Genomic DNA, 19,158 nt, shown 5'->3' with positions numbered 1-19,158 from the left:
CTCTAAGTGGATGCCTCAAAGCTTGGCATGAAAAGTGGCCTCCATTATAGTTCAATGGATGATACTTGACCAATAGACGTTTCCTACTTCCCAGCACAGAAAAGCACAACTCTGACTTCCAAGGGAATTGAACCACATCTAGGTAGGGCGCCCCCTTCTTCTGTCTTTGCTTCATTCTGTAGATCCAGCAATCCACTGCTTTGAAATTGATGCTGAGAACTACCTGTGACTGAAGCTTATGATTTTATTTGATTTGATGCCTGCCGGATGCACCTAATTAAAGAAACTTCCTTTCCTGTGACTCAAATGAGAAATGCAGACATAACCACATGACGGCTATGCACCCTTCAGCCTAGGTAGTTTCTCTTGATTAGTGCTTCTCATTTCTGGGGTCCCCAGTGCCTACTAGCAATTTTTCTTACCACCTGATTCCCTGAAAACCTCCTGCATTGATGATTATATGTCATGGATTCCTTTGATGTTGTTTCTTTTCACCCGGCTCTGGTGATATTATAGTCCCTGAAATGTTCTTTCCTTTTCATATTTGACTTTTGTTGTTTTTAGTTCTCTACTTTGAGATAGCTCCGATGACATGTTCCTTCAGTAACTTGCCTTCCTACAAGACTGGCTTAGTGGAAATGATTTGCCGTCAATGTCAATCATGGAGGATTGGAAACTCTGTAACAATGTGCCATTATAGGTGATGTTTGAGATATATTGTGACTTATGGTAGTCTACTTCCTGAGTCCCAATTAGACCGCCAATAAGGAGATTTGCTGCATGTCCTACTTTTTTCTGGACTTGTAGCCTTCAATATGCATTTAAATTCTTCATTGGTTTGGATTTATACAACAACCTGGGGACAATGCCCTGTATTTCTTCCATTGGTTTTCTATCATGCCCATTAATTTTCAGTTTGAAAGCACACTGTGAAAGTTGCTGCATTCACTGAATGCTTTTACAGAACAGCTTCAGTTTTAATGAAGATTCAGAGCTCTTAGGTTTGCCTGAAGCAGATTGATACATAACCTTTTCTTTAAATCCCAGAACATTGTCAACTCATAGTGGGTATTGATTTTGCAAAACAGCATTTCCTCTTCCATCTCACTCATGTGCTTCTTTGTGCAGTGCCTCAATGCTCTCTTTAAAATCCCATTTGTATAGCAGCCCCTGCCTTTTTATGTTTTGTGTTTGTTTGGTAGATTTTTCTCCATCTGTTTATTTTGGCCTATGGGTATCATTGTGTGTGAGATGGGTCTCTCAAAGATAGCATACCATTGGATTTTGCTTCTTTATCCAACCGGCCACTCTGTGCCTTTTGATTGGGGCATGTAGCCCATTTACATTCAAGGTTAGTATTCATATGTGTGGATGTGATCCTGTCACCATGTTTTTAGTTGGTTATTGTGCAGACTTGCTTGTGTGACTGCTTTATAGTGTCACTGCTTTATGTAGTTAAGTGTGTTTTTGTAGTGGCTGGTAATGGTCTTTCCTTTCCATATTTAGCACTTCCTTCAGGACCTCTTGTAAAGCAGGTCTGGTGGTGACAAATTCCCCTAACATTTGCTTGTTCAAAAGGCATCTTATTTCTCCTTTGCTTATGAAGCTTAGTTTGGCTGCATATGAAATTCTTGTTAAAATTTTTTTTCTTATGAATGTTGAATACAGGTCCCCAATCTCTGCTGGCTTGTAGGGTTTCTGCTGACAGGTCTGCTGTTAGCCTGATGGAGTTCACTTTGTAGGTGACCTGCTCCTTCTCTCTAGCTGCCTTTAACATTTTTTCTTTCATTTTTGACATCGAAGAATCTGATGATTATGTGTCTTGGGCATGGCCTTCTTTTGTAGTATTTCATAGGTGTTCTCTGCATTTCCTGAATTTGAAAGACACATACATACATATGTTCATCACAGCGCTATTCACAATGGCAAAGACACGGAATCAACCTAAATGCCCATCAGTGGTAGACTGGATTTTTAAAAAGTGATACATATCCACAATGTAATACTGTGTAGTCATGAAAAAGCAGGGGATCCTGTCTTTTGCAGTAACATGTATGAATCCACAGGCCATTATCCTAAGCAAACTAATACAGAAACAGAAAACCAAATATTTCATGTTCTCACTTATAAGTGGGAGCTAAACTTCGAGTACATATGGACACAAAGAAGGGAACAATAGATGCTGGATCCTGCTTGAGTGGGGAGGAGGATGAGGATCGAAAAACTACTTATTGGGTACTATACTTATTACCTGGGTGAGAAAATAATCGTACACCAAACCCCTGAGACATGTAATTTACTTATATGAAAAACCTGCCTGTGTATCCCTGAACCTAAAATAAAAGTTAAAAAAAGATCACAATCAAATGTTGTTAACTTGTTATGCATATGTTTATCTTTTACCAAACAGTTTATATTGGGTATAAACATATTCCCCAAATCATTAAAAAATTACAATCCCACTTGGTTTTACAGGAATTGCCTAAAGAGGTCCTTAGTTGGTTGGACTGAAGTCTTAATGATATGTTGATGATTACCAAGATCATGTTTCAGTTTTACTCTACCAGATGGTTTCTGATGCCTCAGATCAGAGTGAATGTCCTAGGTTCAATTCATTAGTAGGTGTTGCTTTTAGATTGAATAAGCCCAACTAAAGTAGGTCTAAACTAAGGAATATGTAGTACCTGGTGGTACTATTTTGAGAAGACTCCTCTTTACTACTCTGTAAAAATACCTTTTTTACCAGGTCTCTGATACCTAAAAGTTTATCTTTGTGGTTTTATTTATTTAAGTTAGACATCGTACCTGGCAATCAACCTTTGTATTAGTTAGTCATTGCTGTGTAACAAAACATTCCAAGACTTGATGGCTTAAAAAAACCACTTATTGTTTGTGATTCTGTGGGTTGATAATTTGGGCAGGGTTAGCTGGGATGTCTCTTCTCTATTCCATGTGCCCACTCATGCTTTTGTGGTCAGCTGGCAAGCCAGCTGGGAACTGCCGGGTCCTGGATGACCCCTCTTATATTGCTGGCAGTTAGCTGGAGTGATGGGGGCAGCTAAGCCACATGTCTCTCTTCATCCAGCAGACCAGTCGGGGCTTCTTCCCATGATGGCAGTGTTCCGAAAGCAGCAACAGAACACAAGGTCCCATATGCACGCTCTCTTTAAAGCTGCTTCTTCTGTTGTTTGCCGATGTCCCAGTGGCATGAGCAAGTCACAGGGTCAAGCTTATAGACTCTGTTTCTTGATGGGAGGAGCTGCACAGAACTTGTAGCTATTTTTTTTCAATCTATCATAATCTTAAACCTAAATATGTGAAGAATGTGATGTGTCTGTGTGTGTGTGTGCACGTGTGTGTATACATATATATATAATTATCTCTCTATATGTAAGCAGATTTGAGGAGAAAGAAAGTTGAAAAAAAGTGTTTAATCTTTGGTTGCTTGAAAAGAAATGGTGAGGTCCCCTGAACTTGCCTACTCAAGTGATAAGGAATGTCTAGGAGAAAACTTCTTTACTTACCTCATAATTCTGTATAGATTGAGCCTTGTTCCTGGCTTTATTTCAAAGAAGTTTCATTTTTCCCTTCAGGTTATTAACATATATATTCTCCTAGAATCTTAAGTCACCAAATAAAAACACACTTCTGATTTTTCAACTGCTTTATCAACTGTTAAATGAACAAATGCTGTGTGTTTAGGCATCCTTAATTTAATAAAGAAAGTTGGAACAGAATTCAGAATTTACTCATATAATTGAGTTGTCATTTCTGATTTATTTACATTTTGAAATTTTCTTTGTAATCCAGTTGCATCAAGGCTGAATTTCCCCATGAAATTCTTTAGCTGAAGTCCTGACTGTCAGCTTCAGCCCTTGGGCATTTGTAGCCCTTAGGGATAGTGGCCGAGTGGAAGGTGTGTGCTTCTAAAACTGTTCTTAAAGAATCATAAGAAATTTCCTTGGTGTTTAACAATATTTAGGATTTAGCATATTTACTCGAGCATGGCAATGCCTAATAGAAAGCTTAGAGGATGACACGATTGCATTGTGTCTGTGAATGTCCCCAGTGATAGGGGAATGAAAGTAAATATGGCCAGAAAGATAATCGTGGTCTGCATTGTGGACTCCGTGTACCAAAATTTTCTGGAATAATCCCAGTCACAGTATTTTGTTTTCCATCACACAAATACTTTGTTACCAAACTATGTATCTATGAGGCCACCTCTGATATATAATTGGAAACAGCGCAACTTTGTCAGATCATGGTTCCCAATTTTTGGTTTGTAAAAATTGTTACCTTAGATTGTTTATGCTTTTTTTCTTTCTTTCCTTTTTAAAGTAGAGCTTTTATGTTTTATTCAAAATATATTTTAAAAGATAAGTAACATAAATTACCTTCAGAGCAAATTTTCAGCAAGATAATTAGGAATGCAAAAAGCTAATTCACAAATGTCTAGTATATGATAGTTGATTTGTAACAGATTTAATCTTTACAACACTATAATATTATTTTTAATATTACCTACTGGTCTGTATGTTTCTCAAAATCTTAATCTTGGTGCTGTGTTAAATACTTCTAATGTCTTCCATTTTCTGACATTCCTTTCTGCAAAAATATTATTCCCGTGGGTTAAGGAAGCTAGATCAGAGATGTGGGAAAAATTGCCCTCACGAATTTGAATTTGAATTTGAACTTGTTTATCCTCATTCTGCTTAGGCGTGTGTGACTCCTAGTCATACAGTGAGGAACTAGAACACATTGTGCCACCACTATATCGTTATTACTTTCCCTCATTTTGGCCTTTCTTTTCCAGTGCGTCATTTGTTGTCACTTTGGGATTCCTTTGTGTTACTTTTTTCCCTTATGTAAACCTCGAGAGGAGGGTAGCTTCCTTTAGTCCATGTGCCAAAGGCTGGTAGATCATTTGACTATATGTTTCACTGTTGGTTTATTTATATGCCCATAGCTGGTACATGTTCTGACCATATGTTTTGCAGTTGGATTAGTTACGTGCTTAGGAGATGCCATGGCTGTTAAAATACAAAACTGTCTGGGCACGGTGGCTCACGCCTGTAATCCCAGCACTTCTGGGAGGCTGAGGCGGACAGATCACATGGTCAGGAGTTCGAGACCAGCTTGACCAACATGGTGAAACCCTGTCTCTCCTAAAAATACAAAAATTAGTCAGGTATGGTGGCAGGCACCTGTAATCCCAGCTACTCAGGAGGCTAAGGCAGGAGAATTGCTTGAACTCAGGAGGCGGAAGTTGCAGTGACCCTAGATCGCACCTTTGCACTCCAGCCTGGGCGACAGAGCAAAACTGCATCTCAAAACAACAACAACAACAATAACAAAACAGAAAAAAACCCATAACCACACCATATGTAGCATTTTTCTTGGACAACCCCTACCATTTCCCCGCATTTTTGACAGTCAGAGATTGTGGGAGATGTTGTATACTTTTCTATTGTATAGCTTAGTGGCTCTCAAACTTGAGTGCTCATCAGAACCACGTTAGAGGGCTTCTTAAGTCATGGAGTTCTGGGCCCTACCCTTAGAGTTCCTGAATCAGCGGGTCTTGAGTGTGACCTGAGAGCACGCATTTCTAACAAGTTCCCAGGTGGTGTTGATGCTGCTGGTCTGGGGAACGCACTGAGCCCCAAGTGTGATGAATGCAGATACCTCAGATGAATGTCTGTTAGTAACTAAGAGGTCAACTAAACCAAATTTAACCAATTGTTTGTGAAATACATTAAAAGGAAATAAACATTTAAAACTCTTCTATACTTTTATACCGTTTAAAATTTCTCTTTGTTAGTATACATACTTGTGTAAAAATAGTTTTCTGGGTTTATTTTCTCTTCAAAGTGCCATGATAGAGCCTTAATCTTTGATTTCTGCCCCTCCCCCCACCCATTTGTTGCCTTTGCTGGCCCCAGCACCCATCTTTGTTCATCCCATAGTGAAAAACTTCTGGAATGTGAGGGTGTATGTCTACCTTTTCTTTTCTAAACTTTCTTATCATCTTCCTCACCTTGACTATAAACCAGCCATTTTTATGTGTTTATAAACATGCTAGGTAATCAATTGAGGGTATGGGATTATTTTATTAAAATGCTTTTCTTACTGTTTGTATGTAAACACACATAGCACAATAATCTTTAACTCAAATTATAAAATATTATTTTGTCATTATACTTAGTATTTAATCTTGGTGCTTTAATCATGGTATTACAAACATTTGCATTAAAAATATTTTAAATAAAAAGTAAGAAAAATAGGCCACTTTACAATGGATAATTTAAACTGTAGATACCATATGTTTATAGAGGACATATTGGTGAATTTGCAAGCTGTAGAGAAATATTTGAATGTTATGTTTTATTATTAAAGGGAATGGGATTTCTTCTTTAAATATAACCTGGTAGATTCATTTGCATCCCTCTGTGCCATCTATTTCCTTTTGTAAAAGACATCTTTTTATTGCTCCTCTTTTGTTAAGCTCCTGAGTAACTTTTTTTTTTTTTTCCACTTGCCTAGATAGTAAGTAGAATCCACCCTCTAGTGGCCAAAAGCAACATTTAAAAAAAAAAAAAGACATAAGACATAGCTAAAACATTGTGAAGAGATTGATTTTTCTCAGTGTGACTAGTTTGTAACCTAGTCCTGAAGGCAATTCCAAGAGAAAGCTTTCAGAAATGTTTAGATCAACATGGCTAGAAAGATTCCCCAGATGATGGACAAGTTTAAAGTCAAAGGCCTTTAGACACTGAGTGTTTCTGTTAAAGCAGGTTCACTGCCAATTTCCCCTGGCTTCCAATGTGCTTCATAAGCACAGTCACAACTGAGCTGTCATCTTCCATATAGTCCCAGATTTTCTTAAATGTTTTTGAGGGAGAATGCTCATTTTTAAGGAGGTAACTCAGGATAGTGGTCGTTTGGTTTTTACCATATATTTAAGAACTGTTTCCTTTCCAAATATAAATTAATTATGATTTACACTCAATACATCTACAGAAGTTACAGCATTTTTAACATCTTCAAAGATTTTCTTTTCTGCATATTAAAAAGTATAATTCTTCTTTTAAAAAGCAATTTCTTTACTAGCACTGCGTTTATTATAATGTCTGTTCCCTGCATCTCAGAAAATCTCCTCTAATAAGTCTAGTCTTTTCCCTTTATAGACTATAGGAAATGTTCTTATCTCTCCACTAAAAAAAATTTTTAAAAGTTAGGACTTTTCTAATATTACCTGTTTTCCTTACTGCCAATCAAGGGTTAGACATAAAGAATGGTCATCATTTCCCTTGTAATCGGTGACATGATTTAGAGTTGTGATACTACAAATAAAATACCCATAAAACATGTGTATTAGTCAGGGTTCTCTACAGGGACAGAATTAATGGAATATATATATATGTTTACTAAGTATTAAGTCACACGATCACAAGGCCACATAATAGGCCATCTGCAGGCTGAGGAGCAAAGAGAGCCAGTCCGAGTTCCAAAACTGAAGAACTTGGAGTCTGATGTTCGAGGGCAGGAAGCATCCAGCACGGGAGAAAGATGTAGGCTGGGAGGCTAGGTCACAGTCTCTCTTTTCACATTTTTCTGCCTGCTTATATTCTAGTCATGCTGGCAGCTGATTAGATGGTGCCCACTCAGATTAAGGGTGGATCTGCCTTTCCCAGCCCACTGACTCAAATGTTAATCTCCTTTGGCAACACCCTCGCAGACACACCTAGAATCAATACTTTGTATCCTTCAATCCAATCAAGTTGACACTCAGTATTAACCATCACAGCATGGATGATATTACCCCCTTATATCACACAATAACATATCTCTGTTATAGAAAATTAGAAAACATGAATATACATATTTAAATTTATAAAAGAATCCCTTAACAAAACAATTGTCAATTTTGGAAGATGTTTTTCCAGGCCTTTTAATGCATGTTTGTGCAAAACAGGCACTGGTAAAGAAAAGAACTCTTCCGTATTTATGTATGCAAAGGTTATTTGGCCCTCTGTTTCTATTTTTCTAGCAAATTCAATTTACCCAGTTTGATCAAGCATCTTCTATATTCATCAGCCTGTGTGCTAAGGAAATGAGAGGAGAACAGCCTGTTGTTAAAGAGAAAATGCAGAGTTTGGAATCAAATATTGAGCAGTGAGTCGAAGTTTTACTGCCAAGCAGGAAACCAGATCCAGCCCCGAGGTTAATCTCAGGGGATGGGGCTCTGAAAAGGAAAAAGGGTAGGTTTTAAAAAGCCAAACATAAACAGGCTGTTTCGTATTGGAAAAATTTAGATCTTCGAGTTCCTGGGTAGTGAAATCTGGGCTAATCAGCCAGGCACCATGTCAGTGCTGAGCTGGTGCTATTGTGCTTCTCTAGCAAGCAGTCTTTGCTGACCATGTGAAACTATGGCCCAGGGTAATGGCGTCCTTCAGGGCTATGGTGCTTAGGGCCTTTGCTGTGTCTGCAAGGTGGGCACCTATTTCAGAAGTATGGCACCCAGGTTGTCTTTAAAAATCATGTTTGCATCACTGGCCGGATGACCACACATTACATCATGATGTGCTTATGCCAGGCATTGTGCTTACTGCTTCCCTTGTGTTACCACCTCACGTACAATGCCAGGCCCGTGTTCCCCTAAGGGTGGGGCAGAAACTCTTCCTTTTATAAGTATCCTCTGTTGCCACAAGTGCCCAAGAGTGGCCTTGATGGAAGATGTGACACACCGGCACTGAACTGCAGCTGTATGCCTGATGGTCCAGTGCTCCCCATCTAGAAACACTCTCCATACTGAGTTACAAAAAGTACTTAATAAAAAGAAAATAGCGTCAAATACATTTTATTTTAAGAAGGGAAGCAAGAATATGTATTTGACTTGGGAAGCAAGAATGCTGCTGTGTCCCATTGTCTCTCAAACTCTCACATTGTACCCCCAGCCCCCATATGCTCCACCATCTTGGTGACCCTCCAAGGGCAGTGCTCAAGGCCATTACGCCAGTTGGAGACATCACTCTGCAGGGGCCCACAACATTTCTGGCAGTGACCTTGCTGTCTGCCCAGTGTAATTCCATCATGTTCTGGACCAGTTTTTCTTTCTCTCTATTTTATCTTTTTGGGCTTTTCTCTTTCTATGTCTCTTTCTCTGCTTCTTTTCTGTCTCCATCTTGATAACTCTGGGTCTCTCTTTTGCTCTTCCTCTCCCCCCATCCCATGCTCCCCTGATCCTGCTCTCTCTTTTTCTGCCTTCCCTCCACCTCTGACTTCTTATGTCTTCTTACATAAGGCCTTTCTTTCTTAACTACAGCACAATTGAACCCCTCAGCAACTAGTTCAATGCTTGGCAATATAGTCAGATTTCAGCAAATACTCATTAAAATGAACTGATTTTTTTTTTTTTTTTTTTTTTTTTTTGCCAAATCACTTCTGTTTTTCTGGGAGAAGCTGTCAATTCTTTTTGTTCAATTAAGGTCTGCTTCTTCTAGAATATGGTTCCCTTCCACTCCATTCCCCTCCCCAGCCCCTTCCTTCTAATGAGATTCTGTTGTATTTTAAAGTGCCTAGAAGAGAAATTGGCCCATAGAAGGGGACTCAATAAATGTCAATTCCTGCGCTCCTTTGAAAGAAATTGCAGTATCTCTGGATAAAACAAGCCAGGAATCTGAGCCTCCCCTTCCACCTCTCCTTCCTTCTCACCCTTCACATTCTATTCATTACCAGGTATTTCTATTTACTGTTTAAATGGCTCTTGACATTTATATTCCACATGGCCCTGTCACCACTCTCATCCCAGCCGTGATTTCCCAAGACAATTGCAGCAGCCTCTTCACTGATTTCTCCACATTGATTCTTGCAGGTCTTATCCCCATTCTCCAAAGGGTAGCTGGAGCAATCTCTCTGAAATGCAAATCTGATTTTGTATCCCCCCACCACCCACATTAAAGATACCACCAGGCCTAAAACCTGCCTGTTTCTCTTTTCTTTTCTTTTTTTTTGAGACGGAGTCTCACTCTGTCACCCAGGCTGGAATGCAGTGGTGCGATCCCAGCTCACTGCAACCTCTTCCTCCCGGGTTCAAGCAATTCTCCTGCCTCAGCCTCCAAGTAGCTGGGACTACAGGTGCGTGCCACCACGCCTGGCTAATTTTTGCATTTTTAGTAGAGACGAGATTTCACCATGTTGGTCAGGCTGGTCTCGAACTCCTGACCTCGTGATCTGCCCGCCTCAGCCTCCCAAAGTGCTGGGATTACAGGCATGAGCCACAACACACAGCCTGGTGTTCTTATTTCTTCTCTGCCCTTTGCTCTATAGTGGGCTCCAACCCATGTCTGGAACAAATCACAAGCCATGTCCCCTCCACCATGGGTCTTTTGCACCCACAGCGTTTCCTGCCTTGAATTTTCTCATCATTCTTCTGCACACCCCTCCCTTTTAGCTCACTTTCCCCTCTTCCTGGCAGCCTCCCTGGGGTAAGGTCAGCTCTCCTGCATCTCCTCCCTCTCCTTCCTCCTGGAACACCAGGCCCCTCATTGCTTATACTTCCCAGTTATGATTTTCCATTGACTTGATGATTGATCGATGTTTTTCCCCTCATAAGCGCCCCAGTAAAGGCACTTTATCTGTTTTTACGCACCAAATAGCCCCAGTGACTAGCACAGTGCCTGACACATAGCAGGCATTGAATAACTATTTGTTGACTTAAAGAATGAATTGATCGAGGAGGCAAATATGAGAAACAGAGAATTACCAACCTTCCCCATGTGGCTATTAAAGCCAGAGAGCCTCTGCACTGAGGGAGAATATAAACTCATGGTGTGAACAGTGAGGATATGATTTAGAGCTGGCTTTTCATCATCCATCCCTTTGGAAGCCCAGGGAGGGAGGTGGAAATTTGTAGATGGCTCAGTAACATAAATAATAGGGAGGTTTTACAGTCAAAAACTTTAATTTAGCCTCTGTCTTTAGTCCTTTCAATTTAATGTTTATAAAAATCACAACAAGTGGAAATATTGACTGATTTGGGTCTTCTGACATTTGTTTTCTTTTCTGGCTGAGGTGCCATGAGCAATAAAAGGATAAGAAATTAGAGATTAAAGAAATAAGTAACATCAGCAGCTATTGTCCGCCACACACCAGCGAATGTTCTGCATTGACTTACACAACTTCCTCCATGTTCACACATATTTTCTGGCTTTGTTGTGTGTGTGTGTGACAGAAGCACGATTACGCAGTGAAAACCTGTGCAGTTATCAAAACCAGCAGGTTCGTTTAAACAAGAGCATCTGAACACTTAATAGGATTAATGTGAGCCCAGATGCTTGCCTCTGTTTTTATTTCTGTTCTTTAATCGATTTCTATTATGAACCTGCCAGCAACAAGAGAGGCTAAGGGAGATAGACGCACACACACACACACACACACACACGCACACACACACACGCACCCACACAGGTTCCCTTGAAATAAAGCTCTACACAGCAAAATGAATGCATCTTGTCCCACATTCCAGAGCGCTGAAGGGCTCTATGACCACCAGTGAGTTTAGCCAGAATTTAAACGCTCACAATCATGTTAACATAATAGGATTATTTTCTCTGTGCCCCATTTTTTTTTTCTTTTTTTTTGAGACGGAGTCTCGCTCTGTCATCCAGGCTGGAGTGCAGTGGCGTGATCTTGGCTCACTGCAAGCTCTGCCTCCTGGGATCACGCCATTCTCTTGCCTCAGCCTCCTGAGTAGCTGGGACTACAGGCACCCGCCACCATGCCTGGCTAATTTTTTGTATTTTTAGTAGAGACAGGGTTTCACCGTATTAGCCAGGATGGTCTCGATCTCCTGACCTTGTGATCCACCTGTCTCGGCCTCCCAAAGTGCTAGGATTATAGGTGTGAACCACCACGCCCGGCCCCCATATCTTTAATTACTATGGGTGAGGTGGAATATTTGATCTCCCAGGAACTGGCCTAGACTTGAATCAGAAAGTCATGGGTTTTCACATCTTATCCACTCATGCTGAAAAGAGGGGAAAACATCCTTTGAGTTGTGATGCATCATTAAAGGAACCACTCTTCACAGCCCCACACTCACTTCAGCCGGACTATAAAGTAAAAAAAAACAAATAAAAGCCCCAAATACCTTAAATTCATTCTTGCCTTGAATTCAGTCTGTACAAGGGGAGTGAGTGGCATGGCCTCCCCCTGGTTGTCCTGATCACAGCACCATGGTCTTCGAAGGTCCTGTTTGCCTGAGGCGGCAGGAAGCACAAATCGCCCTCCAGAGGTGATACTGACAGATGAGTCGCTGGGAATTTGTTGCACGAAGTGTGAAAGCCATCTGGCTACAGCTAGAATCTTACAGTTTTGGATATTTTTGAGTGTGATGAGGGATGGGCGAGGAGAAGGAAAGTACTCCTGTGAGCAAACACAGTGTGGAGCCAGAGCCGCTGGGTCCTGGATTGATGTTTAAATCCTGTCTTGCGACAGTGTTGAGAGGGAAGATGGTGAAAGGCCGTGGAAGGCTTTGCCTTTTACTAGGGAGAGTAGGAATTGAGTGACTCTTTAGACCTTTATGCAGCAAAGTGTCCTGTTCTGGAGCAGGTCAGGGTCTGTGAGCTGGAATCTGGGCTCCACTGTGCCTTTGCTGAGCTGGTCAAGGCTGTAGGACTGTGGTCTTTTCATCTGAAAAGTAGGAAGAGCACTAGCTAGAAACCAGCTTCACCACGTGGCTGGAGGCTTCATAAGGGGTACAGAGAGGAGTCCCAATCCAAGGGTACAGCATTCAACAGGGTTCTCGTTAGCTCAAAAATCACCAGGCAGGTTCTCCCTTCTAACTCCGCTCTATCTCATTTGCTTGGTATGAGCCAGTCCCAGATATACCCAGGGCCTGTTTCCTTTTGTGGGATAGCAGTGCTGGAGAGTCACCCCATGGGCTGTGTTATGTCAAACCCACAAGGGCAGAAGCCCCCCTGGGTATTGTCCAGAAATCCTTTTGCTCTAATGAATGAACTCTTACCCTTCACAACAATTTGAAACCCGCATGTCCTCAAATCTCTTCAAGTTGTTTTCATCTTATAAAAAGGATCTAGGACAGTGGTTCTCAAAAGGGATTTTTGTCTTCCAGGGGACATATGACAATGGGGACATTTTTAATCATTACAACTGGGAAGGATGGTGTTATTGGAATCTAGTGTATAGAAGTCAGGGATGTGACTCAACATTCTACAGTGCACAGGGAAGCTCCCTGCAATTATGATCTGGTCCAAAATACCAACAGTCTTGTGACTGAGAAACTCAGATTCTAGGTGTTAAGGACTAAATTAGGCCCCCCACCCCAAATTCATATATTGAAGTTGTAACCTCCAATGTCTTTGGAGATAGGGCCTTTAAAGAGGTAATTAAGGTTCAATGAGGTTATAAGGGTAGAGCTATAATACAATAGCACTGGTGTCCTTATGAGAAGCACTCACACACAGAGAAAAGGACATGTGAGGACTCATAGAGAAGGCGGCTGTCTGCAAGCCAAGGGGAGAGGCCTCAGGGGAAACCATACCTGTTGACACCTTGACATGGACTTCTAGCCTCCAAAACTCTGGGAAAATAAGTTTTTGTTTAATTCAACCAGTGCTATAGTATTTTCATGGGAGCCCTAATAAACTAACACACTAGACAATGAGTTTGGAGGCAACATGGGAAAGAAGGAAGAACACACAGGATTGACTACGTGGCTTTGGGCAAATTTCTTTACCTCTCTAACTCTTAATTCCTCATCTATAAATTGGGATGAGTCATGCCCATTGCCTTGGGTTTTTATGAGAATTAAACAAGTTAACACACCTAAAGGGCCTGACATAAGGCAGATGCCACTAACTTGCTACCACACTGGACGCTCCATGCAGGTGGAGACCCTGTTCTTTAGCTTTGTACACAGTACCCAGGGCACCAGGAAGGTCCTGGAGCACCATAGAAACGTTTCAAAAGTGCATCAAATCAATTGATAACATTTTGGGTGTTTATTCAACAATTTTATTTGTATAGCCTTTTCCGACACAGATACCACAGGTACAGCTGTGAATACTGCATTTGCAGACTCTACCCTCAAGCTTATCCTGTAGTGGAGGAAGAGATGTGATAATCAAGTAAAGAACTATGATAAAAATAGGATTTCAGACAGTTACAAATGCTACAATGGAAATCAGCTGAGTGTCGTGATGAGTTGCTGGTGGGAAGAGCTACTGTACATAGCATAGTCAGAAAACTATCTGAGGAAGTGATTTTTGTTGATGTTTTTGTTTTATGGATATAGATATACTTTATTGGAGATTTAAATTCCACTAGACCTGTTGTTCTTGTGAAGTGTTTTTTTAAAATGATGAATAATTCTTGGTACAGTCTTCTCTTGGTTTATCAAGTAGTACATTCTAGGAAAACTCAGTATATCTTTTTGTTGTTGTTTTTTTTTTGAGATGTAGTCTCGCTGTGTCTCCCAGGCTGGAGTGCAGTGGCACAGTCTTGGTGCACTGCAACCTCTGCCTCACAGGTTCAAGTGATTCATGTGTCACAGCCTCCGAAGTAGCTGGGATTACAGGTGCCCACCACCACGCCTGGCTACTTTTTGTATTTTTAGTAGAGATGGGGTTTCACCATGTTGGTCAGGCTGGTCTTGAACTCCTGACCTCAAGTGATCCATCTGCCTCAGCCTCCCAAAGTGCTGGAATTACAGGGTTGAGCCACTGTGCCCAGCTTAAAACTCAGTATATCTTAAAATGGTACTGTACATATAAAGAAGTTAGGTTTTAGTTTGGGAAAGTTATCAACAGGGTTTTTACCTACATGAGGGTCCAGTGGAACAGTCCAATGTTGTGAAGAATGAGGAGGCATTCTTTGTTGTGCAGGAATATCCAGGGCATTGCAATATTTAATATCTTTGCCCTCTCCCACCCTCCTAAATTCCAGTAGAACCCTCTAATCATTGCATAAGGATCACTCCCACCCCTAATTTTCTCTAAACACCCTCTAAGGGCTAGCACAGCCACCATTAAGAGCCATGGTTTTGAGGGTGTTCAGTGACCTCCTCATTTTCTAGTCCAGTGGTCATTCTTGCCCATTAGAGCCTCTGACACTGCTAACCCACTTTCCTTGATATCCTTTCATCCTCTGGCTTCCATGACACTGCATGCCTTCGGCTTTTCTCCTCCTTTTTGCCCAATCCCTGTCTGGTGTCCTGATCTGGCTCTTTGTTCTCCACCTGCCCATCTGGTCTGACCTTGACCCCTTCTTTTTTCCCTTCCATTTTCTTCTTTAATGAAAATTTCAAAACCACTTCCAGCCGACTAATTCCCAAAGTGCTCTTTCTAAGCCATTTACACACATACTTCCAACTGCCACTTGGACCTGCCCAAGTGTGCCCAATTGAAACACATCCAAAGTTAAACTGGTCTTCTTCTAAGCCTGTTTTTCTTCCTCTAAGCCTGTTTTTCCTTTGGTGGTACCTCTTGGTGATAATGACTTCATCCGCTCACTCAGCTAAACATGGCAGCCATCTCCACCGCTCTTTCTCACTCCCCCCATCTGGTTGGTTGCTGTGCCTCGTCAATCCGAAAGAAACAGTGGGAACTGATTATTTGGGAGCAAATCATGCAAAGATGGGAGCAGTGCTGATAAAGATCAGTGCCTTGGAAAGGGCCACTTTGATCCCACCCTTTGATTGTTTATTTTATTTTTAAAAATTCTTTGGACTAGCCTAATTTTTTTTTTCAGATGCTGGGCATACTGCCCTGAGCTAATTTGTTTGCCTGAATTAATTATCAGCAGGGGGTGACAGCCTCATTTTCACAGAAGCCCTCTCTTTTGGAAGGAGTGCCTTTTTATTCAAACCGTCCGATTGAGGCTGCTTGGCACTGAGTATAAAGGGTGCCTTGACATTTCCGTGAAGACATTTAAATGTTACCGTCTCTGAAGAAACAGTTTTAGAATATGAAAACTTTATCTTTTTTCCCCCCAAGGAAGAAAAACATCACCAGCTTAATTATCTCTGTAAAATAACTTCCTCATTTGCTTTTCATATTGCTAGTATAAAAAGATAATGATACTGTTTTCAAAAATGGAAACAATTAAAGATGATCTTGCAAAACTTGCTTGTTTGATTTTGTCTATTTAAATGCCACCTTAATTCAGAGGTCAAAGATGCATGCAGGGTTATGGTTATATGTTACCCTTCCATGTTGATTGTTAAAAGATCTCCTAGGAGGGTAAATGCAATTGAAAAGGTGCTGCTGGTGATTGTGCTCCACAATGACCTCAAAAAGCTTCTTATATTAGGAAAAGCAAAAGACACTTAACTCTTTACATATACATGGATATATATGTATATATTTTTACCTCTCTCTCCCACTCTCTCTCTCTATCTCTCTACATTTATATATATATATTTCATGTTGTATGTTTTTTACCACTATATATATTTTTTATGTTGTGTATTTTTTACCCACTATATATATAGTAGGTAAAATACAGATATAGATGTAGAGATATAGATATAGGTATATAGATAGTGGTAAAATATATATCTGTATATAATAGTGGTTAAAATATGTGTATTTAATAATGCATATATATTTATATATATAGTGGTAAAAAAAACAGCATTAAATGTACCTTCTTAACAAATGTTTAAGTATACATTACAGTATTATTTACCATACACACACTGTTTTCCAGCAGATATCTATAACTTATTCATCTTGCATAATTAAATAGCAGCTCTCCATTTTTCCCCTTCCACAGACCCTGGCAATCATCATCATTCTACTTTCTGCTTCTGTGAGTTTGACTGTTTTAAAAATACATCATATAGGTGGAACCATACAGTATTTGTCCTTCTATGACTGGCTTATTTCATGTAATGTAATGTCCTGAAGGTTCATCCATATTGTAGCACATGACAAGATTTTCTTCCTTTTTAAGGCTGAATAATATTCCATTGTATTATGTACCACCTTTGCTTGACCTGTCCGTTCTTCTGTCAGTGGACATCAAGTTGTTTCTACTTCTTGGTTATTGTGAATAATGCTGCAATGAACATGAGAGTGCTAGTATCTCCTCCAGAGCCTGTTTTCGATTCTTTTGGTTGAGTACCCAGCAATGGAATCGCTGGATCATGTGGTGGTTCTATTTTTAATTTTTTGAGGAACCTCTATAGTTTTTCATAGCAGCTGTACCATTTTACCTTTACCAACAGTGCACAAAGGTTCCAATTTCTTCAAATCTGCCCCAACACTTGTTATTTTCTGGTTTTGTTTATTTTGTTTTGTTTTTTATAATGGCCATCCTAACAGGTGTGAAGTGATATCTTGTTATGATTTTAATTTGCATTTCCCTGATTATTAGTGATGTTGATTAGTGATGTTATTTTCATATGCCTCTTGGCCATTTGTATTATTTTGTACCATACATGACTACCAACTCAAAATGGACTAAAAGCTTAAATGTAAGACCTGGAAGTATAAAACTTCTAGAAGAAAACATAGGGGAAAAACTTCATAACATTGGCCTTAGGAATGACTTCTTGGATATGATATCCGAAGCACAAATACACAAGTGGTACTTCAAACTTAAAAGATTCTGCATAACAAAGGAACAATCAACAACAGCATGAAAAGGTAACTATGCAATGGCAGAAAATATTTGCAAACAATACATTTGATAAGGGGTTAATATCCAAAACTCTTGTTAAAAGAAAGATCTTTCATTGAATCTAAATCAGGAATCAGCAAACTTGTTCTGCAAAGGGCCAGATAGTAAATGTTTAGGCTTTGCAGGCCATATGGTCTCTGTTGCAACCACTCAGTCCTCTGTTGTAGTGTTAAAACAGCCATAGACAGTATGTAAATGCATGACTGTGGCTGTGTCCCAATAAAACTTTATTTGCAAAAACGGGCTGGGATAGATTTCATCTGTGGGCCATAGTTTACTGACCCCTGGTCTAGAACAGAGTTTCTCAACCTGGCTGTATTGTTATTTTTTTCTGGATAGTCTTGTTGTGGGAGGCTGTCCTGCGCAGCCTCCTGTAGAACTGTAGGATGCTTAGCAGCACTCTTGACTCTACCTACTAGATGCCAGTAGCAACCCCTCCCCCTACCTCCAGTTGTGACAACGAAAAATGTCTCCAAACTTTTTCAAATGTCCTTTGGGGGACAAAATTGCTGCTAGTTGAGTACCTCTTATCTACATGATGGAAATAATCTAATGAAGGATATAGAAATATTTCCCTAAAGTTCCAAAAAGTAGGGTAACATACTACTTTTCAGAAGAATTGAAAACTATAGTATATTTGTCTTAGGTAGGTCAAGGGCTCCTCAAAGGGGCCATTATCGCAACCTAAATTTGGAAAGCTGTTCAAAAACAACTGAAATGGCAACATATTTGAAAAGTGCTCTGTTAATAATGCAAATATGAGCTTAACCTACTTTTATGATAGGCACAAGAAACAAAACAGTTCAACGTATTAGCATGTTCTAATGGGACTTTCTGAGTTTGAGAGTTGGTTGTGAGTTGGAAAGGCTAGGGAAAAGCGAGTAGTTCTAATTCCTACTTGGATAAGGGCTTATTTTTTCTGCTTATCTGAATTCAGAATGAACACAGGCAGTGTGACTTTTGAAAACACTCATATGTTTTTCATTGTTTGGACAGGGCTGGACAAAAATGGCCTGGTTTCACTGCAAATTGGCAGTAACACATGTTTTCAAATGTTGAAAACAGCATAACCCTCATGAGTGAATCTCAAAGAATGTTGTCTTCTTGTCCTTTAGAATAAACACCTGTTTTGCAAATAGGAGGGTAAAATCTATCTTTATCAAGAAATTGTGGGTTTATTTTTTCTTCCCTTACATTATTATTTCTTTAGTAATTTAAACATTTAGGTACAATTTAAAATATTATAATTTATATAATCATATCTTTAAACAAGCAATAACAACAAAAATACCCTCACATTTCATCAAGAATTTCAGTTAAGCATTTTGAGCTAATTTTCTTCTGTGACTTGAAAAGGAAATACAGATGTATTTTTCTAATGTGGTTCTCACGCTTTTTGTTTTCTTTTGTTTTTTTTGAGATAGAGTTTTGCTCTTGTCGCCCAGGCTGGAG

The 19,158-nt window shown here is 39.9% G+C and overlaps 1 protein-coding gene across 2 annotated transcripts in view; it reads left to right on the top strand.

Annotated features, from left to right (window-relative positions):
- The window catches only part of DNER (delta/notch like EGF repeat containing), a 365,099-nt gene that overhangs the window by 282,278 nt on the left and 63,663 nt on the right, over positions 1-19,158 (top strand). The gene's annotated exons all lie outside the window — the stretch shown is intronic.

The sequence above is a fragment of the Pongo abelii genome, chromosome 11 (assembly GCF_028885655.2).
Source record: "Pongo abelii isolate AG06213 chromosome 11, NHGRI_mPonAbe1-v2.0_pri, whole genome shotgun sequence".
In the NCBI taxonomy this organism is placed as follows: Eukaryota; Metazoa; Chordata; class Mammalia; order Primates; family Hominidae; genus Pongo; species Pongo abelii.
The sequence above is the reverse complement of the archived record's forward strand: the minus strand, read 5'-3'. Positions and strand labels throughout refer to the sequence as shown.